The 26,585-nt window shown below is 31.9% G+C and overlaps 1 protein-coding gene across 1 annotated transcript in view; it reads left to right on the top strand.

Annotated features, from left to right (window-relative positions):
* Positions 1 to 26,585, top strand: part of LOC118747577 (serine-rich adhesin for platelets) — a 124,919-nt gene that overhangs the window by 17,021 nt on the left and 81,313 nt on the right. Inside the window, exon 2 of the mRNA XM_036481628.1 lies at positions 26,001 to 26,120. The gene's annotated coding sequence lies outside the window, so the exon portion shown is untranslated. The remainder of the gene's footprint in view (positions 1 to 26,000; positions 26,121 to 26,585) is intronic.

Genomic DNA, 26,585 nt, shown 5'->3' with positions numbered 1-26,585 from the left:
TTTTTTTTTGTACTAGAGAATGTGTCTCTTTCCCTCGGCATTATCTTAAAGTTGGCAAATATATTTAAACAAAGCCGATATTTTGCAAATTAATATCTATAACTTTAAGTTTATTACGTTTTATACAAGTTTGAAAGCTGTTTTAACCTTTTTTATATGTGTATTCCTGCTAAAAAAAACTGCTAAAAAAACTTAAAATTTAAAAATTCGAGGTTGATTCCAACAAAACTCAACAAGATACACCGGCTAAAATTTGTGTCTATGTACACATGTGCACATACATACCTACATTCATACACATATGCTGATAGATATTTATATACAATTTTTATATATGTATTTTTGTCTGTTTGCCTGCCAGCAGCTGTGCTGTCAAGGTGCGCTAGCGGGTGGTTATTCACTTATGTATAAATAGATAGAGGAGCAAAAGACTTACATACATACATATTGTCGTGCATGTTTTGATAAACCCTTAAAACAACGCCAAATAGAATGCTGCCAAAAGTTCCTTGTCAGGCAAGAAATTTCGCAACCAATAAAACCACTTCGTCTACCCCAATCCTATAAAAAAAAAAATAAAAAACATTTCACGTAGTCTGTCAGAAATATAAAAATCGATAAAGTAAATACACACTTGGCGCAACCAGTTTTGCAATGCCGGTTAAAAAATGGATGAGCAAATAATATATTATTCGCAAACTTTTTACCGTGTATGTAAGTACATAAGCATACGTATGTACAGGGTGGAGCAAATAAGACCTACCAATGTTAAACAAGAATACATTTTTTTTTTTTTTTTTTTTAATATAATTGTATACGTATTTATTTTTGCAGGATGTAACATAATTGTTAGAAATTTATAATGGATACTTACGGGAGGCAACTACGTATTCAAATTATCGATTTTTTCTGTTGATCAATTGTTATGAAGCAGCGAAATTATCGCCAATATTTTAATTCAAGATCAGCTCCCACTGCTTTCATGATTAGGAGTGGCCGAACGTCCTAGAAGAGGTCCGCATCAAAATATTCGCACTGAAGGCAACGTGAAAATTTTCGAGAATTTTGACCTTAAATCCTAAGGTGCAACCATACAAAATTCAAATTGTGTAAGCACTACTACCGCAAGACAACCAAAAACCTCATTTGGCCCACCCTGTACATATCTCTGTTTGGCAGCCTGCTTTATGAGCAAGCATTAATAGCGTGACCTATACACAAAAATTCAACGTGTGGTTTCGGAACAATATGAATAAACAATTAACAATAATATAAATATAAAAAAAAATGAGAAAACAGCAAAAACGATCCAAAACTAGTAAAAGTTGCCAAAATTTTAGACAACTTATTAACCCACTTTTCCGCAGTTAATTTATTACCACCGTCAATATTTGTTAGTTCCTTTGAGCAATATTTAGTATTCACACCGGTATTGATTGCAGCGAAAATTTGCAACTCATTTGCAAGTGTTTGAAATTAGCACGAAATGCTTGGCAATTGCCGGGTGAGTCATACAATACACAATTTTTTGGGCAATGGCAAGAAATAAGAAATAAAAACCCAAGAGAAAAGTAAAAATAGGAAAACAAAAGCGCACGCACATTTCTATGCCATTTAGTTAATGGCCGATAGAAAAAATAAATAAAAAATTTACAGCGAAAACAAATGCAAAGGTGAAGAAAATTTAATAAAAACAAGCCATAATATCGTTTTGCCAAATAAAAGCAGCAATCAAATACGAATTTCAATAACACAACGCCAAGCTATTAGCCCAGTTAGTATTACTTTATTTTGGGTGAAGAAACCTTGACGACAAATGACGCCGAACAGCTTTTGGCAATTCGCTTTAATTTTGTTTTATATTTTTATAAGCGTGAATTTTATACAGTACCTCTACCCGCAGCGCCGATAAACACATACATAAACCCACAAACACATCTGCTCTGCAGCAAAAATTCTGTTTGCTATCAGCACCAACAACAACAAAGAATGGCACTACTCTTAACAATCGACCACTAAATCAAGTAAATCGAGTGGGCAATTCATAGACATGACTGACTAGATTTGCAAATGTTTCAATCTGAATTGACGTTTGACGACGATTCTATATTATGCATAGTACTTACTCTTCAAAATCTAGAAGTATGTACATTAGCATGGAGCTGAAAATTACTTTTTTAGAATTTTGATGCTCCTAAAAAAATCTGTGTGAAAGATAAAAATTATTGGTAAATATTTTAGACTCGACCAAGTTCATTAAAGTTCAAGTGCTAAAAAAAAAAATTTCTTATCTTACCACGATTCTCTACAAAAAAGTCCATATACCAAATTATGTAGGACTAATACTTTCGAAGATAAGTGCAATTTTAGTAAAAAAATATTAAATAATTTTGATTTTTTGATCATACTGAACTTTGATGGACTTGGGTGAGCCTAAGATTTTGACCAAAAATTTTACTCTTTCGCACAGATTTTTTTTTAAGCATAATTAACAAAATTCTAAAAAAGCGGATTTTTTGCCCACATTAATGTACCTATGTTCATATGTCTATAACCACTTCACTGCTGTTCTTTAGGTACCTACTTAAAATACGTAAACACAGTTGCTCATTACATATATGCATGTGCATTAGGGTGCTTCAGTCTACACAAAAAAAAGACGTCGGTATTGTTTTTTTTGCCATCAGAATTAAACAATTTATTATATTTTAAGATTTTCTCGAAAATATTTCGGAAAAATATTAAGATCTACGAGAGCTGGACTGTTTTGAAAATATGTACCTCCGAAAATTTTAATTCCGTTGATAAAATGTACAAGCATTTTTTTGCAGACCTTTTAAGCTTGAACTCTGCTTATCATCTGAGCTGATTTGTTGGAAAAAATATTCCTAAAAATTAAATTTTATTTTTTAAAACTCGATTTTTGGAAGTCCTTTCAAATCGATCCAACGGTCTTAAATCTTAATATTTTTTCGAAACATTTTAGCAGAGGTCTTTAAATATAATCAATTTTATAATTCCCGTAGAAAAGCTGTGACTTTTTTGGTGAGGCACGCTAACGTTCGTAAATACATATGCATGTAATACATATTTTCATATTTTCTTCTTCTTCTTCTTCTTCTTCTTATAGATTCTTATTCCAGTTGTTTATTTTTTTTTTTATTAATACTTAGTTGATTTATTTATTGCCTCATTGCCACTGTTGCGGTTACTTCAAGTGCGCTAGCTCTGCGTGCCACTTGTGCTTCAATCTCTTGAATCTTCATGCTTCCACACTTCATCGAGCTGTGGCTTTGGAGTGGAGGCATGAAGCGGCGAAACACTCGATGAGTACTCGACAAAGTATTGCTGTTGCCAAGTTTTAAATGCTTTAGCTGCGGGGAGTAATTATGTAAATGGGTATTTTATTTCTGGGAAATATATGTATTTCAAACTAGCACTAGGGCAATAGTTTTGCGCTTACACTTTTTTTTTTATTTTTTTAGCCAAAAACGCAGCTGTGCGTTGATGGCTGGTGGATAGAACAAATTTAATGGTAATTGAAATACAAAACCATATACATACATAGGTGCATTAGACCATACCAGAAACAAAAGTTCACATTCAAATACATATAAAGAATTTTTGAGAGGGGTCGTTTTTAAAAACTTTTCGCCATGCGTAACTTTAGCATTTAGAGTCGGATCTTAAAGTATGATGTGTATATATATCGATGTTTTTGTCTCGATGAGACAATTTCGAAATTCATTAGTTTTTATTTTATTTTATTTTGTCACTGAAAATGTAAAAATAGGAACAATGGTTCGCTGACAAAAAAAAATTATATTGCTTCGCAAAAATACATTAGACTCAGCGGTGTACGTCGCATTTTTTTTTAGTTTGCTTGTAAGATGGTACGGTCTAATGTACATCTTTTACTATGTACGTAAAAATAAATTCTAATTTTCTTATTATCAGTTTAGGTAGAGTGAAGAATAAAAATTATTTTGATTAAGCAGCATTGTTTGGTAATCAAGGCGGCTTTCTTTGAAAATTAAGAATTTGTATGAGAACTCTGAAGAGCATAACATGAACACATACATAGTACGGTGACCATATTAACCAACGTAAAATAAAGGACATTTTTTTTCAAAATGATTTGGGAAAACGTACATACAACTTGTATGATAAAAGTATCGAAAAATGAAGCCAAATCCTTTTCAAGGACTTCACCATCCTTTGCTACCAAAATGCGTTCACCATAATTCATACTGCACGACGAAGCCAGCACACAGTGGTTCAAAATTAGAATTCAACGTTCATAATCCACCGGAGCCGTAATTTTTCAACCAATTTTTACTAAAAACCAAAAAAAAAATATTTATATTGGTGAACATTTTTTTATAGCATTTCAAAATTTTTTTTCTATATTTTTTTGTTTTGGGAGAACCATACAATTGTTTTCAACTAGTTTTTGTTGTGTAACATTTATTAACTGGAACAAAATTGCTCATTTTTCTGCATTTTGCACTAAAAAATTTTGTATAATCAAAAAATACAAAAATCAGGTTCAACTGGTATCTTGCAAATATTGTAGGCTTTCATAAAAAAAAAAAAAAAAAATTAATCAAATTAAGTGAAAAATGAGTTGTATTAATGCCAGTTTTGAACCACTGTGCAGCAGGGGGTTTATTGTTTTCTTACAGTGGAACTGGAAACTCAGCTTGCAACACGATCCTGGGAACAACTTTCCCTGCGCTTTATAGATTGTATAAAAATTACCGATTAAATAGGAACCCTTAAGTGAGGTGCGAAACAAACTGGCGAAGGTCTGGATTATATTTTATAAGGGACATTTTTATTTTTCATATACTGCTTTTAAAAATTTACCTTTGAAAAATGCAGAACCGATTTAAAGAACAGTTTAAGAAATAAAGGACAAAAGGCGTTCTTTATTTCAAAAAAAAAATTATAAAAGACAGGGAGTTAAAATAGAGGAATGCTCTTTAAAACAAAGGACGGATGGTCACCGTAACTATAAGCATAGCTCTTTATACATACATATGTACTTAAATAACCATAATTAGACAATTTGTATAGTGTGGGTTTGGCAAACGTTTTTTCTTAATTTGTAATGTAGATTTTGTTTTGGGAGGCAAAAATCGAAAAGTTCGATTGATACTCCAAAGTGCATTTGGCATTTAATAAATTTTTCGCAACTTTCGAGGCTTTCGAGATCTTTCAAATGCAAGGGAATACCACTTACCATAACCCATAATACTTGGGCATTTTTAAGAGGGCTTTCCAACAAAATAACTTTACCCAAGGATTTGTCTAACTTACATTTTAATATAGTCGCACTTACATATTTACTAGCATCGGATAAGATAACAATTGCATATCAGAATGAAACTATTGGTTTGTTTCGAGTAGATTTTAAAAAGTTCAAGTCCAAAGCATTTTTAATATATATATATATCTGTATACATATGAGGCGTTCTGTGTACCGAAGCCGAGCTGTGTACTATTTATCGCTAAACCAAACCCGTGCCATCATTTATAACAAATATGTATGTCAGTATGAACGTTGTTTGCCTTTAGTTTTATTTACTAGAAGTTTGTTTGTCATTGCCATTAACTGACCGTTTAGCGAAATTCCTCATGTTCAGCTGTTTTTAGTATTTGCTTAACAATTACCGAAATTATTAAATTTCTACTGAAATTTCAGGGCTTCCCAGTAAGCGTATTTTATTGGCATACTTATGTATCTACAAGCTTTGATAAATATAGATAATACGTACATATGTATGTATATTTATTACCTTTATCATTCTCATGTAGAAAAATATATGTACATACATAAATTTATTTATATTTTAAATTATTTTAATAAAATTGAACTATGTATTTGCACATATATAATTATTTGTATTCATAACTATTATCCGCAGAATTTTCCTCGGCATGAAGTTCATTGTTTACTTAAGTACATTGGTTCGAGTATGTTTTTAAAAATTAAAAAAAAAAACAGGTTAAAATTAGTTTGTGTTTGTTTCCAAAGCGCAACTTGAGAAGGCAAATGGGTTACTTTAAAGAAATCATCTCTATGTTAGAAAATTTTTGGTTACCTCAATTTATATTAATTTTTGTTAGTAAAGGTATTTACGCTTATTACTTTATATTCATAAGAAAATTTATTTACGTTTAAATATTTATTTCAAAAACGGGTGCGCCCAATCAAACAAAGGCGATATATTGCACATAAAGTACAGCCCACGCATTTTTTTTCTATTACAAGCCGAACAACATTTAATAATATAAAGTTACCAAGACTAAATTACATACACAGTTACAATGGTTTCATTAAATTAACATTTTAATTAAATTACATATTTTCTAAGCTCTTTACATTTTTCTAGCGTTAAATTTCCGTAAATTTTCCATGTACCACAGTTATGTCATAATTTATTCACTTAAGACCTTCAGCCAATCGACTCGTCACAAAGTTGTTGATGCGCAAAAACAATTTTTTTTATTTGGAAACTTTATTTTATTAGATATATTTAGTCATTCAAGCGAATTCATAGTAGTGTAATAAATTCATTAGTCATGCAAACAACTAAGTTGGTTGACCATAAGCAGAGGTGGGAAAAATTGGCCTTAAATGGTTGTATGGCTTGAGAAATAAATATACATTTTTATTTATTTGTTATTTGTTTTATATTTGTGCTGTATGTTTTGGCATTTCTGAGATTATTGATGGGGTGCTAAAACGGCAAAGAGATAATATCGCTATCTAAAAGTTGTGGCAACATGTTTAATTTAAGAATTCTTTAATTTCGATGATGTACGAAACTTTCGGAAAAACAAATCGAAACATTTGTATGTATAAACATTAGGGTGATCCAAAATGGTGCAGGAATATCAACTTTGTGGAATTTTCTTACCGCCTTCTTTAAAAATAAATACAAATAAAGGGCCAAATTTAGTAAAACGCGTTTTTAATTTTACTCTCTGACATCAGGATGGCTTTAAAGGACTTTGAAATTTGAAAAATATGATTATATAGTTAAAAAATTATTTAAAAACATCTGTGCAATTTAGAAAAGCAGTATAGGTACCAAATGAAATAAAAAATTCTGTAGCCTTATTGCTGCCAATATATATTTTTCAAATAAATTTCGATACATTGATCGATTGTTATATATATTTATCGATAATTTTCGATATATTTATCGATTTTTTTTAGGTATTTATAGATTATTTTCGACATATTTATGCATATTATTATGAATTACTGATCAAATTTATGGTTTAGCTACCTAAAATATTTATATATTAGTAATGATGTTTTTATCGATATTAATACCGTTATGACTTTGATTTTCATTTCGCTGTCTCGATGAGATGCTCGCTTTTTCGGTTCATTTACGTAACCTTTTTGTATCGCTAGCAGACCCAGAGCACCTGACAGGCCCATTATGTACAAAGCTACCAGTGTTGCCAGATTTTTTTTTTCAAAAAACTTCGACTTTCAAAAAAGACTACATTTCCAACCAAAAAAAAATGCAACCTTCAAAAACGAACACAGCTGACCACATTTTTCCCAAAAGAGTAAGCGCTGAACCTCCATCGGCTCATTTTCTCTTAAAAATTTACTTCCAAAAACACGAATGAGATGTTTTCATTTATGCGTTGAAATTTAAAATTTTGCAAAGAAACTGTAATATGCACCACTAGGGGTAGTTGTGAATATGTGTAACCGCTGCATTTGAATTCTTCCAAAAAATTACAAGGCGTCGATATAAACATTAAGTTTTCTTAGAAGCGTAGATTCCAATGTACATATTCATGTGTGTGTAATGAAATTAACACCCTTTTTGTTCCACGATAAATATGTATGTTGTAGGCGTTGCTCAGCGCTGTAATTATCCACAAGGAATTTTTTTTCAATTTTAGTTAATGTAAAATCCAAGTTATAGCTTAACAAATATGGTAGCGGCCTGCCTGCAAATTACGCATGGATTCGGTATCGCGATAGCTATGAGCTTTTTACTTCCTAACTTTTCATTAGGTTGTGAATTTTATAAATGCTTCACTGAATAATTTGTTCACTTAGCTATTTATGGACATATGTATGTATGTACATAGATACATATGTACAAATGCTCTACAAAGCCCACTGTAAGCTATTGAATTACCCACATTTGTAAAAACAAACAAAAACAAAGTAATAACAGCAACAACACGCGCTTTTAGCTTAGGTAATAACCTTCGACGGACAAGTGCGTTAGATTGGCTGTAAAATAGTGGAAGAAAACACATTTTCCAATTTGTTTAACAAATTAACAAAAATTTTACATTCGATTTCTATGCAGGAGCGGTACAAAAAAAAAATGTTGATACAAATATGTATGCAGTAACAATTTACAACATGTTTACACCGATAACGTCGATGCGCCTGTAACGCCTCTCGACTTCTGCTTAATTGGGGCCACTATTCTCGTATTTTGTTTTTGTTGTTGTCCATATAAATGTAATATGTAGATAGATAGTATGTATGTGTGTACATATGTATGTATGTTATGTTTGGAAATTTAATATAAGTTCCGCAACAAAATTGCCGCTATTATGTGTATACTGTACAAACACACATACATACATATGTACATATATATTCAAAACAATCGACAAAAGTCGAAAGTAAATTAAATAGAAGTCATAACACAGCTGATAAGGAGCTGCCGGGTGTGACTACACTGTAAAAATTTTTTGATTAGATTTGACAATTAGGGAAAGTCAAACTCATTACAATGATAGTAGGAATTCGACGGAAATTCTTATACCTAGATCAGAAGTAAATATGTAGATACATGTGTATGTATGTATGTCCATTCGTCAAAACTCAATAAATCTGTATACTTATTTCGCTTGTGGTCCTAATTCTACTTAGGAATATGGAACTTTGAAAATTCAGCAAACGACTAAGATTTTCAAGAAACTTTCGGTCCGGACTTTTCTGTCCGGCTGCACCAATAAATTTTGTTCGGAAAATTTGTCATTTTGAAATTCTAACAGTCTGATAAACTTCAAAATTGATTGGTGAAACTGAGTTTGGGGCTTTTATTGTAAATATGTTTAAAGAATATCTGTATAGATTGGAAAAGGAATTTTAATACTTTCACAATGTAATGATGCTGTTCGCTTTCCTAATGAGCTTCTGATGCCTCTTTCTGAACGTACCCCAAACATTGTCATGAAGTAGAAACCAAATTTTTTATACGAGTAAATTTCGAACTACACAAGCACAAATTAAGTTTTTTTATTGCTCTCACAAATCTACTTTTTTAGGAAGTGCTACTAAAATGCACCTTCTTGAGAAATTGGCAAAACATGTATTTTTTTTTTTAATTTCCTTAACATATTACATACATCCTTCTGTCATCGAAATCTAATTTTTCAAAACTGTCACTAATAAAATTGCAAAATTGCTGCGGTGGGTGTAACTCCATGTGCAGTTATGTTCCGACTAAGTTAATTTTACTTAGCTTCTAGGAGCTCATAAACTCTTACTAGTTGGATATAATAGATAAGCATTACAAACAGAACTTGACGGTTGTATCAGGGAAAGACCGATCGAGGTACAGCTTGTGGATTGGATATGTTTTTGAAGCTGTCGCACCCTCCGATAAGCTATATCTATATTTGTATATAGGATAGTTTGGATATATGTATGTACATAGATAACACTGCCATGCCACATTGTGTTGGTATAAAATATGATTTGTGCTCAGAATGAGTACATGTTCACAAAAAATATGTAACTACTAAACGATGCTAATTCATTTAGCTATCAATCATACGCACTACAAAGCTTGTAGAGTTCGCCTTCACTGATCTTGCTTAGAACGAGGGATGGAAATTTTATTTTCAAATTGTACCTAATTTGAGGAAAAAAATTGTACTCAATAACAGACAATTATACCCAAATATATGAAATGAACATTAGGGTGGCCCAAAAATACATAATAAAATCAACTTTTTTTTATTTTTGCTGCTGCCACCCCCTGGAACTGAAGAATATAAAAAATAAGGAGACACGTATTTTTTTATTTTAAATCAATTAATATTTACCCGTGTCGCCGGGGCTTCGAAGTTTCCCATGTATTTATTTTACATGGGGAAAATACATTTTTTCGTAGAATGTTATAAAATCGATAAAAATAATTATTTTTTGATCGAATAAAAAAATCGAGGAAAAAAATTTTGGGCCACCCCATCCTCAGGAGCTCTTAATTGCGCCTGGTCCTTTAATTTCATTTAGTTTTTAGAAACTTATTTTATTTTTTTTTTAGTTTAGGCTAAAAACTTAATTTTTTAACACGAAAAATACTCTTTCAAATTTCAATTAATTTACTGAATCTTATATACTTTTTTCTGTTTTTTAATTAACTATTTTCTTTTATTTTAATTTTATGGTTTTGTATATGGTTTTAAGGAGAAAAATATTTTTTTTCAAGTCAATTTAATTTTGATAGCAAACTTATTTAATTTTTTTTAATTTAATTTAATTTATTTTTACTTTTTTATTTAATTTTCTTTTAATTTTTAAATTGTATTATTTTAAAGGAAAAATATTTATTTAATCTTCATTAAATTTTTAGGAACTCATGATTTAAAGTTTTTCTTTTTTAGTTTAATTTTTAGGTTTTATTCTTTTAAAAAGAAAAACGTTTTTAACTATCTACCATTTAATTTGTGGAAACTTATTTTATAAATTTTTCCTTTGAAAATTTGTTAATTTTTCTTTTTTTTTTAATTTAATTTACTTTTATTTTCTAGTTTGAATTGTCTGAAAAGGGGAACTATATAAATTTTTTAATTTAGTTTAGTTTTTAGAAAACTTATTGCTAAATTACAGACATAATAACGCTCACGCTAGGATCCTTTCCTCACTTAAGAAATCCTCCTTGGTTTGGTCGCCCAATTGAGAAGCACCTAAGTATCCGGCTGGTCAAGACCAAATCTTGTTTTAGACAAGACGATAAGTAACTTCAAAAGTCAAAATAATCGTCTTATCGTCAAAGATCCGATCTCCCTGGCACAACCCACAAGTATTTCGTTATATGGCGGTGGCGAGCACAATAACAGGAACTTGAGCACTAAGCCCAAAAGAGCAACTGTTGGCAGACATTGGGCCTCATGCATAAAAAGCGAGCTTAAGCTCCGACTCGATTTTCAATACCAATTCTTGAGTTGGAGCTCACTTCATCAATGCAAACATGGAGTCGGAGCTTAAGCTCATGTTGTTGTATTTATATCGATAAAAGTTTTTTATTCAAAAGAGTTCCATCCTAACCTGGGCTTTTCATAAGCACTGAAGAAATGTGAAAAGCCAAGAACCATTTGTCTCGATTGAATGACGCGGTAGCGATTCGTCGAAAATGCTATGGAGCAGTAATGTCGATTAAAGTAGAACACAAGTTAAATAAAAGCTTATAAAAACAATAGAGTCCAGTTGCATATATACATACCTACATACATAGAAGAAAGCTAAGAGGGCAGCATGTTTGATAGCTTATCAACTGCGTATTTTTCTTTTTTTCTTTGGACTGTGCCCGTCTACTTCTTGCATGTTCAGATGAGTGTGTGTGCTATGAAAAGCAAAGATTCATACAAATATGTAAAAGCTACTAAAGCTAAACGAATTCATCCCGCTGGCAACCCTGAAAAGCTATTGTCTTCGAAAAGCATCCTGATTTCCATTACTTTATTATGTACTTTTACTTCAATTAAGAATCAATTGTACTTTCTTTCCCATATAAATAAATTTGTAGTAAGTTATTGTGGTTTGAACTGTTCTTTTATCAGCGTTTAGGCAATTATTGCTGCGCCTCTTGTCAGTGGCAGTATTTCGGCGCTACAAAAAAGAAGCATACATCCTAACTTACATTCATATGTATGTATGTACATTAGACTGCATCACCAAAAAAAGTTGCGATTTCTCCACCGGGATTACAAAATTTATTATATTTGCAGACTTCCACTAAAATATTTCGGAAAATTATTAGATAAGTTTTACGGAGTGGACCGATTTTAAAATACCTCCAAAAATTTAGTTTTTTATGAATAAAAATAGTTGCTTAAAAGATTTTTTAAAAAAATCCCCTCAGCTGATAAAACAGGTTAAGCTTAAAAAATCTGCATAAAAATGAAAAGAAAATATGTTTCAACGAAATCGTAATAGTGAGATTTTTGATGCTGCTTTTTTAACGTTTTTCAAAGATTGGTTTAAGAAAAGCTTGAATAACAGGGCTAAAACTGTACCAATTTACAATTATGAGGTTTCAGTGGAAAGGTATTTGCTCAACCTTTTTATATCTTTTGCAAAAAAAAACTAATTCACGTCCCAATTTTTTGTTTCAAATATCAACACCTCTTAATTCAACTTAGAATGTTTCATAATTTCAATGAGTTTATTTGCAAAGAAATGGAAAGGGTGAGAAAATGCTATTCAAGTTTATCTTAAACCAATCTTTGAAAAAAAATTCAAAAACAGCATCAAAAAGCTTATTATTATGATTCCCTAGAAACATTTTTTTAATATTTGTAGCCAATTTTTTTTGCTTAAACTGTTTGGTCATCTGAGCTGGTTTTTGTTTAAATACTTTGAAAAGCTATTTTTATCCATACAAAAATACATACATTTTTTGCAATATTTTCAAATCGGTACAGCTCACGTAAATCGCAATATTTTTTCGAAATATTTTGGTGCATCCTTAAGCAGTACCGAGTTTTTTTTTCTGTTTGTATGTGGAGTGTTGCAATCTAATGTACATACATATGTACTCGTATTTAGTCAAAGCTAATTAAATTTCAATTCGTATTGCATTCCTACATGTTCTGAGCGTGTCTGGCAATATCTAATTAGTTAGTGGCGAGAATGAATTTCAGGCGCTCGCTCAATTGCTCAATTGTTATGTTGTTAAATTGTTTTTTGTTGTTGTTGTTATTATTTTGGTTGTTGCGACCGTTATTGCGCGCAGTGGCTTGTTATGGCATACAAATGTACTTCCATAATTTTTTTTCATATTTTTTTTTAAATTTTTTTTTTTACATTTTACATACATACATATGTACGCTTATAAATATTTATTATTTAAAATTGTTCCCTCTACACTTTTTGTCTCCATTGCGCTTTACAAAAAAAAATCAACTCTGGCGCATTTGTGGTGCCCAGCTTGGGTGTGGCGCGCATGCGAATTGCTTACATAGCACGTTTTGCGCCATGTCTGTTGAAGAAATTACAAAAAAAAAATAAAATAATAATTATACAATTTATAAAGTGAAGGTTTATGATTGGAAAACATAAAAGTCTTAAGCACATCTGCTATAACTATATACGAGCGCTTAAACCTTAGCATTGAAAGCACTGATGTTTGCTGGATATTGGCAATTTATTTGGTTATCGTTTTTGTCTTAATATTTTTGAAGGTTCCCAACCGTCCGCTAAATATTCAGTCAGATGTGCATACACAGCTTTGGTTTAGCGGTAATAAATCAAAAAATGTCTTTATAAAATAAAAACTCATCTGTATTGAAGCATCGTGTGTCTAGCAATTTGTCTCCTCCTTTTGGCATTGAATCTGTTGCTGTTGATTTTTTTTTTACTTTTTTGCTGAACATCGGGTTTTGCGTTTTTAACTTTTTTATTTATTTTATTTTTTATCTTTATATTTATTTTTTTTCATGCGATGTATGTATGCATTAAGAAGTTTTTAATCCTTGGTGAAGCGTAAATTACATATATATGTGTATGTATGTATTTAGAGATTACGATCTCGGCTTCGCGCTCTTACATCCATTTTGTGTGGTTGATTGTTATCTGTATTTAAAACCCCAATTATGTAATAATGTGACATTTTTGTGCAGAGAATAGAGATGCGCGTGGGTTTCAGTATTTTCACACTAATCTTGATTCACAACATCATCACATCACAGAGTCCATTACGGTGAGGTAATGAGATCATCTGTTGTACGCAATATGCCGCACCTTCTTTATAGAAGCTTTGTAGCTTTGGGCATCAAATAGGGAATAGAAAATTTAAATTTTTTATAATTCGCATAAATAGCAAAGGTATATTTGACATTTGCCTTGAAAAGTATGTGGCGCGTTTGGTTAGAGAATACTTAAATGTGAGATTCAGTGTTGCCACAACATTTTTTTATTTTTCTACCAAAATCACCAGAAAAAGTTATCAAATTCAAAAAAAAAATCGGTACTCTTTTTCAACGGAACTATAAAGTTTAGTATATTTTAAGGGTTTCGCCATAATATTTTGGAAAAATATTAATATTTGCGTGAGCTGGACCGATTTGAAATTACCTCAAAACACGATTTGTTTTTTTTGTACATAAATAACAGGAATTTTTTTTAAATATTTCTTTCCAAAAATTTGTCTCAGATGACAGAAGAGTTTATTAGGCTTGAAAGGTCGTGATACAAATATTTCAAAATTGTATCAACCGAATCAAACTAAAGAGATGTTTGATGATATCAGTTCAGTTCGCGTTAATCTTCATTTTTATATTTCCGAAATATTTTGGCGAAAGTCTAAAAAGATAACAAACTTTATAATTCTAGTCTAAGACCCTCAACTTTTTTGGTGAGGCACCCTTATGCGCATATACATATGATAGGAACTGTCATAGTCAGAAAAGATAACTGTTATAGTCAGAAATGGGAACTGGGAATTATTGAGTCGATCGATCATGCCTGCTTCCTTGTCATAAATATTTCGAGTAATTTATCATATTTTAATAATACTCGCAAATAAAAATATTGGAATTATATTTAAGGAGCCAAACGGCTGTCATTGTTAAACGTTTGTTTGTTTGTTTGTATAGCATTGTTGGAAAAATTTTAAAGCGTGCTAAAGTGAAGAGACGAAAATACCAAGTAGCCGCATGTCTTTAAGTATTTCTTTAACTAAGCTATGGTACTCTTAAATCTCTTGATCTTTCATACAACAATACTAAAACTTCCCCAAAGTGCCTTTAATGGCGCTTCAAAGTTATTCATAATACATCATTCAATGCCGCCGGCAATTGCCTGAGGAAAAGAAATATTAATAACAGTGCTCCGTAGACCATACAACTTGATCATCGTCATCGTCATCGTCATCATCATAGCGATCAACAACAGCACAGCTTGCCTCCTGCCCACATCTCAACGCGCGATCATTTGTCATCTCAATTGCTGCAACTACTTTGCGCTTTTGTGGCAATATTGCCCACTTGTTTAAGTGATTCATGAAATTTAATATTCCTCACACTGGCAGTTATGCGAATACATTTTTATGCTAATTCATATTCGAGGTGAATATGTAAAAATTTAGCGCAATATAGCGACTAATTGTTTGCTTGAAGCATGGAAATTGCCAATGTGCGGCAATAATATGCAAAAAAAAAAAAATCAATTGAGAAAAGTGTAATAAAAACGCAGAATTTTTACGCTTTAAAAACATTGCTTTGCTATTGTAAAAAATTAACTTAAATAAAAATCAATTAACACATTTAATGTAATGCTAACAAAGCGGCGTCAAAGATATTGATTTGCCATTTCAGATATTGACTAACTGGCAAGCGGAAAAAATACTTTTTATATTTTAGTGTAGTCTTTGAAGTTGTTTATTAATTTTAATAAACAATTTTAACGAAAATTAAAAAAAAAAAACGAAGAATCAGATAATTGAGAAAATTAATTAAAAGGAACTAAACAAAGTATTGAATATATTTTATTTTTGTTTATTGATACATATTTTGAAAACAAATTAAAAATATTAGAAAAAAAATTAAAAAAGGGAAAATTTTAACTTGATACAATCCATTTTTAATAAAAAAAACGAAAAGTTAAAAATGTTTTTATTAATTTATTTTTTAATTCGTCTTTAGAAAATGTTAAAAGAAATGGGAAATTAAATTTAATTTATTTACTGTTTTTTCCAAAAAAAATACCGCATATTAAAAGATAGATAAATAGATTAAAAAATTAAAATTTAAGACTTTTTTATATTTTTTTTTACTTTGAGAATAATATTGAATAAAAAAACAATTGCAATTAAAGGAAAACAATTTGGGAAATTGTTATCCTAAAAAGAATTTTAAAACTAAGTTTATTTTATACATTCATTGCAAATAAATTTACCGTAAAATAAAAAAATAAAAAAAACATTAAATTAACAATTAAATAATTAAAAGAAATTTAAAAAGTTTTGAATGCATTATTTTTTACTGCTATTTAGGAAACTACTACAATAAATAAAAAATTATATAAAAAATTTAATCAAACTAGAAAGGCTATAAACGCTTACATCTATTTTTATCTTTTTTTGTAAATGAACTCGGCGTAAATTAAAAAAAAAACAAGTAAAAAAGTCTAAGTTCGGGCGGAGCCGAACATTAAATACCCGGCGCAAGTATTAAATATATGTTTTTCACCTTTCCGAAAGCTACCGCTACATGGTAAACCGAGGTGTATCCATTTTGAGTGAATAATCTTCAGTAGTTACTACTTTGGAATAAATTGGTGCAGCGGTTACCAAGATATACACATGTAACCATAAGTGGGCGTGGCTACGCCCATTTTCAAAAAAATGTTAATATTCTTATTTTCCGTCTAAAATTTATTATAAATATCAATTTTGAGTGAATTATCTTCAGTAGTTACGAAACTATCGCAGTTTTCGTATTTCTGGAAATTACCGTTATATGGGAGGTAGGCGTGGTTATTGTCCGATTTTGCCCACAGAAAGTGCGAAAGAAGTGCACATACCAAGTTTCGTTAAGATATCTCAATTTTTACTCGAGTTATCGTGTGCACAGACGGACAGACAGTCACCGCTTAATCGATTTCTCTTTTCATCCTGATCATTTATGTATACATTTGTCTATATCTATCTCGATTCGTTTTGCCTGTTACAAACAACCGTTATGTGAACAAAGTTATAATACCCTTGTGCACAAGTGCGCTCGGGTATAAAAATTATGAAAAATTAAAAACTTAATAATTTTTATATTTCTTGATTTACTTTTAGAAAAGTATTTACAAAAAAATTTATTGAAATGAAAACATATTATTATAAATAAAAAAATTAAAAAGTAAATTATAAAGTTAAAATTTTTGTTTGGATATTTTATTTGTATAAAATACACTGCAAATTAAGAAAATAATGAAGGAGAAAAGGATATAATGTAAAATTTGTAAAAGGTATTTCATTATTTTGAAAACGAGAATCGTAAATTTAAAAAAATACGTTTTTTTATTTTTCCGAAAATTAATGCAATCATACCTAATGTCTTTACATGTAGACTCATGGTATTGGAAGGGTTAACGCATCTTGTTTAGGATGAGAAACTTCGTTTAGATTTAAAAAGGCCTGCAACTAATAGAGAGAAGAATAGATACTAGTATAATTTCATAGAGGTTATGCAAGAATTCCACAGAAAAGGTCAGACCCAAAAAACTGTACGCCTCCTTCAAGGTGAGCGCAAAGCCGCTGACTGTTACATAATTTAAGCTTCACTCAATTTCGACCCAGAAACTCTCCAAAAGCGGACTAATACCAAAATACATATAAACAAACATATTTCAAATAAATTGCTTTAAGGTCTACCTTCACAAATTCATAATGTAAATGTGTATGTATCTACCTCAAGATGAACTGAGCAAACTTTTGCATGCATAATTTGTAACAGAAATGTTGAGCAATAAGTCAATATCGAATGAAGTGTTTTTAAAGTTTTTTTTTTGGCTCATCAACCAAGCACAGCCAATTTCGCACAGACTTATGAAAACCAATAAAAAAATACTGCTAACCCCTTTAAAAAATTAAAGCCACAGAAGAGTTATTAAAAAGCAGCATATCGCTCACCTACAAAAAAAAAAAACGAAAGTAAATAATAAAAGTTGTAAATGGAGTTGAATGTCTTTTAAAAATTTCCCGCATGTCAACACAATCACTCGATTTCTTACGAATCATTAAAAAAAAGTGTCGAATTTCGCATGCACTTGCTCTCTGTGTGAAATTCAATCAAGAAAAATTCACTCACAAACGCTTATGAAAAGTAATCGCGATTTATTTCCTTTAGCACCATTTTTATAGTCGATTTTTTATGGTCTCTGATTTTTACTGACTGCAAACATAGAAAAAGTACAAAAAAAAACAAATCTATTGCGTGTCTAAATGATTTTTTTTGCTACGGTCTGCGGTTTCCAACTTTTCCCTTTCGCCTGTCTGCCTGCCTGCCTGCCAAGCGGCTAATATTTACTTTATTTATTGCATTTCTGGGTTTTCTGCAATTTGACATGATTATTTGTTAAACGTCCATTAATTTCCTTTAATTAGTCCAGTGACACCGTAAACGAAAAACGCTAAGCGTTTTTTTTGTTGCACGTAGGCCAAATATGTATGAATATGTCTGTATGTGGTTGATATGCTTTACACAACCAATATTCGGACTGATTGGTGTGAAATGTTTACTTTTACTTTTTCTTGGTTTTCTTTGGGAAGTACTTAGGTTGGGTTTTGGCTAGCTTGGTTGGTAGGTGTGGTTTAGTTTGAGCTTAGTGTTGCCAAGAAAGTGGAGGTAAAGGCTTCAACGTTAGTCATGATGTAACTTTTAGTGAGACTTAGCAATTCACTGGCCCCTTGGTCTGGAATTTATTTCAATGAGGGTAAAAAAGTAGAGTCAATGTAGCTAAGTCGCCATTTTCAGACAGCCTGGAAAGTGGCATTGAAGATATTCTAGTACGCCTTTAAGTTTGCCTCTGTGCCAGTCTTAACTTGAACGCGTAAGGTGTTGCAGTACAGTGTCCCGTATGTGCTCCCAATAGTTCCTTGGAATCCTGTATTTAAGATGTTTGAAGGTGTTGGTTTTTGCGCAGTAATCCGGTAGCTTATCCATATAGGCTATTTGAGCCTAAGCTCCGAGCAAGATGAACAACAGCTCACATTCCTTCACCCATTTTCGATCCGTCATTTAAAACAAAAAATGGTAGCAGTAGAAAATGTATCCGGAGTCCCTTCTTCCTCTGTGCCGTTTTCTTCGGCAAGTTCTACTAAATAACTAGGAAAGTCCTTCAAATCGAATACAAATCTCATACCAAGCTTTTTTATAATATTTCATAAAATTCGACTTCCTTGTTTCTCAGCTAACGATAGGACTATAGGAATTAATCATTTAAATAGCATCGAAGTCGCCTAACCATAGATCAAAGAAACACGCTGCCTAAACATCCCTTCGTGAAACTCATTTTTTGCCTTTTTCCTTCCCACTGTTGTTCTTGTAGCACCTTACCAAACCCGTCCATAATCAGGAAATCCAAAGAATGTTGTCGCCAATCTCATCAAGCGGTAGGGTCCGGAAAGGGGCGATGACATTTGATTATAGAGTCTTAGATGAATTGGTTGGAGTGGGCATGTGAGGAGGTGCTCAGCCTCCAAAGAAAGGAACTTAAACTAAGAGTCGAGCAGGCTTTTTCTTCTCACACACACACTTCTTTAGCTCTTTCACGGAACTATTCAGTGTAGGAACAAAAGCAATCCTACGCCTCATAAGAAATTCAAAATGGCTCCATAAAATATAGTCAATGAGGTTTCTGTGTTTCACAGTGCTATCACAATGGACCTGCAAGGTCTAAACGAGTTGATCTACTGGACTGTCTGCCACATTAACCTTACGTAATCTAAGGAAGTGGTTACTAGCGTGTGGGACATCTTCACATTTTTAACATAATTTGCAATGTCTCGCGAGGCGCTCGAGCTTTTCGTCTGCGATTGCTGGTGGTTGGTCTCTGTTGAAGGCATTTCAGGGGTAAGAGATGGTAAAAGGGTGCTCAGTCAGCATATCTAAAATCCATCTGGAGAGATGGCTTATGACAGTGGGTTCTGCCCACCGGAATGTTTCGGGTGTTTGCCGACCAAAAACTATGATTTCAGATTTCGATTAACTAAATACCTTCTCTTACACTGTTAAGATTTTTCTGAGTTCTGGAGGTTGACGATCTCAAGTTTATAAAATACGGAAATCTAACGAAATATGTTCAGCGCAAAAAAATATATGTATATATTTTTGGAAAAAGGTAAAGTTTACAGTTGTCCAACGGCATCACAAAAGGTTTCCTAAACTAATTTTAGGCAGAAGTTCCACAAGATAAAAAACCTACGTCCACCCAGAGACATCTCTTGGAGATAATGCGATTTTACTAAACAAAATTTTATAAGCATTTCGAAGGTAATCACATCCAGGCAGTATTACGATCATTAAGAAGATTGTTTGAGAAAGAAAAACTATCTCTATAGGCCAATCTACGATTTTGACCGAACTTTTTGTTCTTCGTTTGCCTAAAATCTCTCATTTCTGGTCCAATTAGCTTCGAGTCAGTTAGAAGGTAAAAAATTATATAATTTTAATTTTCTCTCATATGCCCGAAGCTGTGTTCACTGATTTTTACGCTTTCTCAATTATTTTAATTTCTAAATCATGTAGCAATATTACGACAAAAAATTAAATTTAATAGACATGCACGTTCACGACTACTACACACATACGCTTAAATATGTTTCGAGTGTCTATAGTTATGCATGAGCACTTTGCCCCATAATTTTATTGCCGGCATTTAAAACATTTTACGCGAAGTTGGATACAGGCAATTTAAAAATAACCGTAGAAAAGTAACTGCTAGTTCATTGACACGAAAACGAATAAAGCGGCTTGGTAATTATGAATTTTACTTTTTTTTTTGTTTGGTTTGGCTTGGAGTGAAGTGAAAAAAAAGTGAACGGCTCTTTGTTGTGGCAGGAGGTGAATAAAATAAATAAATAAAGTGGCGGCAGATTGGTGGGAGATATGATGATGCATAGAATTGGCGCAATTGCAAAGGGGCATGGCTCAACGTATTTACTTACTAACAAGTATGTACATACATACATATATGTTTGTTTGTAGGTAAAGTTAGTAAGTATGGCTGATGGACGGAGAGACTCAAAATAAATACTCTTATTTAATGAAATTTAATCTATTTGAGTGGCAACCACCAGAACCTAAACGAATTGGTTTTAACTAGAGTCGGTCTGGTTCTTGACTAGAGTCGGCAGTTCAATTTTAGCCAAACAGAGCGAATCTAAAAAATTCTCTTTTCCATGAAAATTCAGCATTTTGCGATCCTCTAGCCGCAGCGAAAATAGCACCAGCTGGGCCATATGACTCATGCCCTTATGACCATCTACATACATCTACAAAGTTATGCCGCTTTTCTTTTGGCTTTCTCGTGTCGTCTGCCTCGACCCCGAATGACGTCATTTCTTTAGTGGCAAAGTGTGTCACTTGAAAAGTACACATACTTGATTTCATCCATAAGGGAAGCCTTAACACACCCACACACATACATATAGTATACCTACATATAAACAATTGTGCTCAAGCGTTATTACGTTACATAATATATGTAAGTAACAAATGGGGGTGTGCAGCTCTTTGTTGTTCGAAAAGTGGATGTTGCCATTTACGATAGTTATTCCTGCGAATAAAAAAATGTGTATATTGTATTTACTTGTATATGTATGTAAGTATATCTGTACATACATTCTTACATATATGCGCAATGCGAAATTCTCCAATGGTAGACAATGAAATATTATGGTAAGAATTTTTATCTTGTTGACTCACTGCGGCTAGCCTTTGCGCTTCCTTAAATTTGATATGTTCGAATGTGTGAGTGTATATCGTCACCTGAAATGCAAAAAGACGTAACAAACATCATCGTTGAAATGCAAAAAGTCATAACTAATAAAAAATTCAAAATTCACTTTTTTATTTATATGCTGGATTTCATCGAATTTCAACTCCAAACATCATGTTATGAAAAAAGATATTAAAATATTAGTCATGACTTTTTCCATTTCATTTACGATGTTCTTACGTCTTCTTTCAATTCAGGTGACGATATGTTTGTATATTTAAATAAGTAAGTGGCTAACCTGTAGGAAAATTCAGCAAAGAGTCTTATTATACAGGCCTGTGAAATTTAAAATGTTTACCCCTTCCAATAATTCAATTATTATTGTTTTTTTAATATATAGGTATGTTAAATAAAAATATGGCTTGGTTTTTTTCATCACATCGAGATTTATTTGTCTTTATGGCATGCATATTTTAGTATTACTATTTATTAACAATTTTCATGAAAAGCCAAAAATTAATTAACTACAAATTAAACTTTTGCCTTAACCTGTTATTTTTTAGATAAAAAAAATAGCCCTAAATAGACTAAGTAAATATGAAATACTTATGGCAGTTCGTAGTTAATGCGCGGTAACAGTAAAAAAAATTAAAAAGTAATTTTTCGGAAAACTTATGTGATCAAATTTTTTTTCATAGCTTCGTACATAATGCCTATCAAATTGCTAACTAGTTTTTAAGGGGCAAACCATCGTGGGTCGTTGTAATGAAAGATCTGATGGCATGCATAAGAGAAAAATTTTTCTTAAAAAAAAAATTATAACATCGTTAAAAATACCCCTAAAGATTACGTAAAACAGAAAGACTTATAGAAATTCGAAGTTAACGCGAGTAGTACGCGGTGAAAATAAGAAAAAATAAAAAAAAGGAATTTTCCGGAAAACTTACGTGATGGACTCTGTACTCAGTACTAAAATTTCTAATTAGTTGTTTAGGGGGGAAACCAGCGCAGGCCAGTATCATTGAAGAAAATGTTCCCTATTGCCGTCATCAAAATGTATGTATGTAAACTTGTCGAGCTCGCCTCCGTTGTTTAGGTGTGACTGCACTTCAATTTTTCTTACGAAGTTGTAGCAAATTTCTTAGAAATTAAAAAATTGTATTCCATCAAAAATTTCCATTTGGGGTATTGCTCAATGCTGTACACACGAGCCAATGGTAAAAAACAGTCAGTACCTATTTAAATACGTAACCTGTGCAAACATACATATGCATATGCCCATATACATAGATAGCTTGAAAAATTCTTTGAATGTCTCCGATTGTTTAAATTTTGCATTTGCTACCTATTGATTGCACATTAATGTTCATCAATTATTTATGCACACCCCTGTGTATTGCATGTGGGTGGGCATTCTATGGCTTTATTGAGATGCAGTTACATACATAAAATGTGTAAATATTATCGGTTATATGTACATATATGCCTACTCATGTACATACCACACACTTAGTGCGAGCAGATCGTCATGAATTGAAGCTTTTTGATGCTAATGAGCAAGATAGAACTTAATTATATTTCGCTAGCTTAGAAAGAAAAGTTGCTAAGTCCCATTTTAAAAATTTTACAGCAGAGGAAAAAATCTTCCTATAGCCATTTTCTTTAACTATTTCGCAAGACTTTGAATCAAACATTTTGCGCGTTTAAAGCAAAGCAAAACTCCATAAGAATCAGAAGGATTCGATATTTAATAAAAGATTTCGTATTATTTTCGCCTTATCGGATTTGTGGTGATTCTTTTGGACTTAGCAAATTTTCCTTTTATTGCTTATGAAGAGGAAAAAATAAAACAAGTACCTTTATAATTTTCGAAACGATGCGTTTTCAATTTCTCTAGCCTCCTATATCAAAATATGAGTTTTCATAAAAAGTGGACTTAGCAACTTTTCACTCTAAGCTAGCGATTTATTAAAAGGTGCCTATGGGCATGAAAAAAATATTGTAAATAAATAAAAATTTATTGCCATTTTGTAAAAACAGCAAAAGTTGTCTATAACCTTTTTGTTACTGAATTTTTGCGACCGTTACATTACGTCAATGCCTTTTAAAAATCAGATCCTGCCTGACATTTACTTCGCCTATTATATGTGTATAGTTAAAAAAAAATGGTTACAAGTAAAAGTTTATATTTACATGGGCTTACGTGCTCATTCCAACACTGAATTCTCTTTCCCAAGAAGGTTACCTTAGACACATAAATCACAAACCAGTTTTAAATGATTAATTTTTTGTTATACTGCCTTAAGGCAATTTTATTAAGATTAATTTGTATTAAGAATAGTTTTGAAAAATGTGGGACATTTAAGCAGAGAGTTCACAGCTCATATAACAGTCCATGTTAAAAATGCTGGTTCGTTACAGTGAAAGCATACAGAAATAGAAACCGTTCAAGTAAGACTAAATATAGTGTACTTCTCTTCCATGCAGGGTGTAGCGCCTTTTTCCATTGCTGGCTTAGATAGGCGCGAAAACTTGAAACCTTAGATTTTATGACAGCACGGAACGAATATGTGTTAGGTATACATACTACTCCCGATAGATGGCGTTGGGTTCATTTTTTTTTTGTTTAATCAGCGTCACCTAGCGGGAAAAGAATTTCGTTTTATATCAGTCCCCCAATGCATCCGTCAAACAGAAAAAAACATTTATTTCCAATTAAAAAAATTCTAACGCTTCCATTTTAGTTTTAGTTCTGCACGAGAACTAAGGCCAGGAACGATTCCACAAAAGAGCCAAACGGGCACAAAAGTATTGAGAGTAGTTTGAACGGGAACAAAAAGAAAAGCAAGAAAAGTTCGTGTCTTAAGTCTTTCGTTGACTCTATTTGCATACAACTATCTTTCAGTCCTTTTTTGATTAACTTTAATATTCAAACATTTCAAACCAATGGAACCCTATGACAAAAATTTTGTTCTCGCTTCTATTCGTCGCGAATAGTTCAGAGGAGATTAGTTCCCGTTTCGTTCTCTTTTGTTTCCGTTTTGTTCTTTGCCAAAACGGTTCGGCGACTTTTGTTCGCATTTGGTTCTCTTTGGGAACGTTTCACAGGGTTTTGTTCTTACATAATTCTCATTGAGAATATTCTCGACAATTTTTTTCTCATTTCAGTTTTGATTCTGAAGCTCTCTTGGGAACAAAACTACGAGAATAACATTTAGTTTCGAACATACCTTTTCTATTCGGTCCCTGGATTTTAGCCAGAGTTGTTACGTTGTAACATCACTAATAATTTTTTTCGCTAAAACTGGCTATTCCACTTTCTAGTATGCCTTTTTGGCTTTCGTTTAGCTCTTTTGCATTATATCCAACAACCCTCCTCACCCGAAAAATAATCCTGGTTACGAACCTGACTTGATCAATAGTGGTCAAACATCGAAATCTTATCCGATTGGCCTGAAACTCGTTAGCCGGGAATTTTTTCGGTCGCTTATTGTGAATAAAAAAATGCAAAATGGCTGATCCTAAACGTCCGATATAAAAAACACGTCTGTAGTTAGCCTACATAAGTTGTAATTTACGAAGCTTTCCCCAAAGAGGTTACGGTAGGACATTTGAATTTACTTTTATTTTTTTATTATTTTTTTTTTACTTGTTTTTTCCTTTTTTTGAAACTCGTTACAAAGCCTAAAACACTAAATTTTTCCCAGTAAAATAGGTATTTTAATTTTTATGCATTATTTGAAAACTTCTGCTCAGACTGATGTGCTAGTCGTTTTCTATACGATATATCCCAGGGGAAAAAATAGGCACTCTAGTGTCAAATGTGTACTGAAAGCCAAAGGACATACTTGAAAGTTTTAACGAAAAAAATAGTGATAATACAACGTCTCACAAATGGCTAAAAGGGCTACCCTTGCACTTCTAGACCAAAATATCTAAAAATTCTGAGGTGATTTCGAAAGGATTCCTTTTTATGACATCGTAATGCTTCGAATACACTTAGTCCAATCTTTGTTTCAGAAGCCTTGCAGACCTGTGTTGTCTATCTATATATATCCTATGCAACACTAGGGACATTATTTTTTTTAACTCTTCAAACTTTCGTTAACAGTTAGTTAAGCGATATACTCCTTCGACTACTTATAATAGCGAAACATACTAGTTAAGATTATTTTCACGCGTGTTGCTACAAAAAAAATGCACTTAAATATACATACAAAGCAGAATAGAAAGCAAAATAAAAGAAATTATTAAAAACTTTGTTTTTTTTTCTTTTCAGTTGTATGACTCATATTCCTCAACTCCAGCTACATCATCATTCTGGTAGAATAAAACAGGTTGTCTCTGACTGTTTTCTACTAAATATTTTGCGAATATTGTGCAGCAAAACGACGAAAAGGTGAGAACGATTACACATTTATTTTTATAATTGTATTTGTTTACGTATTCATAATTAAATCGTATGTACGAATGTATGCCACCCACCCAAAGCTTCATATGAATTCTATGATCAAATTCAAGATCTTAAAATATTTTTATCGTAACAATTTATTTTAAATAAATAATTGCCCCAGTTTGTACTGAAAAAAATTTTCTTTCTTTGCTTTCTATGCATGTGCAAATAAAACTAAATTTTAATTGAAACATATACGTAAAAGAAAATTAAGCCAATTTCAATGCAATTCTATGCACTTTATCTATTCGTCATCGGCACAAAAATAGAAAGTTCACAATTCGCAAACATTTCACTGGCTGGCTATAAATATCGTTTTGTTTTTATTACACATTTTCTCAATTTTGTATTTATGTACGTACATTAGGATGGTCCTTAAATGTAGGGAGGAAATTTTTACATCAGATTTCC

This window comes from Rhagoletis pomonella, unplaced genomic scaffold (genome assembly GCF_013731165.1).
Source record: "Rhagoletis pomonella isolate Grant_MI unplaced genomic scaffold, Rhpom_1.0 Rhpom_scaffold_00012, whole genome shotgun sequence".
Classification (NCBI taxonomy): domain Eukaryota; kingdom Metazoa; phylum Arthropoda; class Insecta; order Diptera; family Tephritidae; genus Rhagoletis; species Rhagoletis pomonella.
Note: the sequence above shows the minus strand (reverse complement) of the source record. Positions and strands in the feature narration are given on the sequence as shown.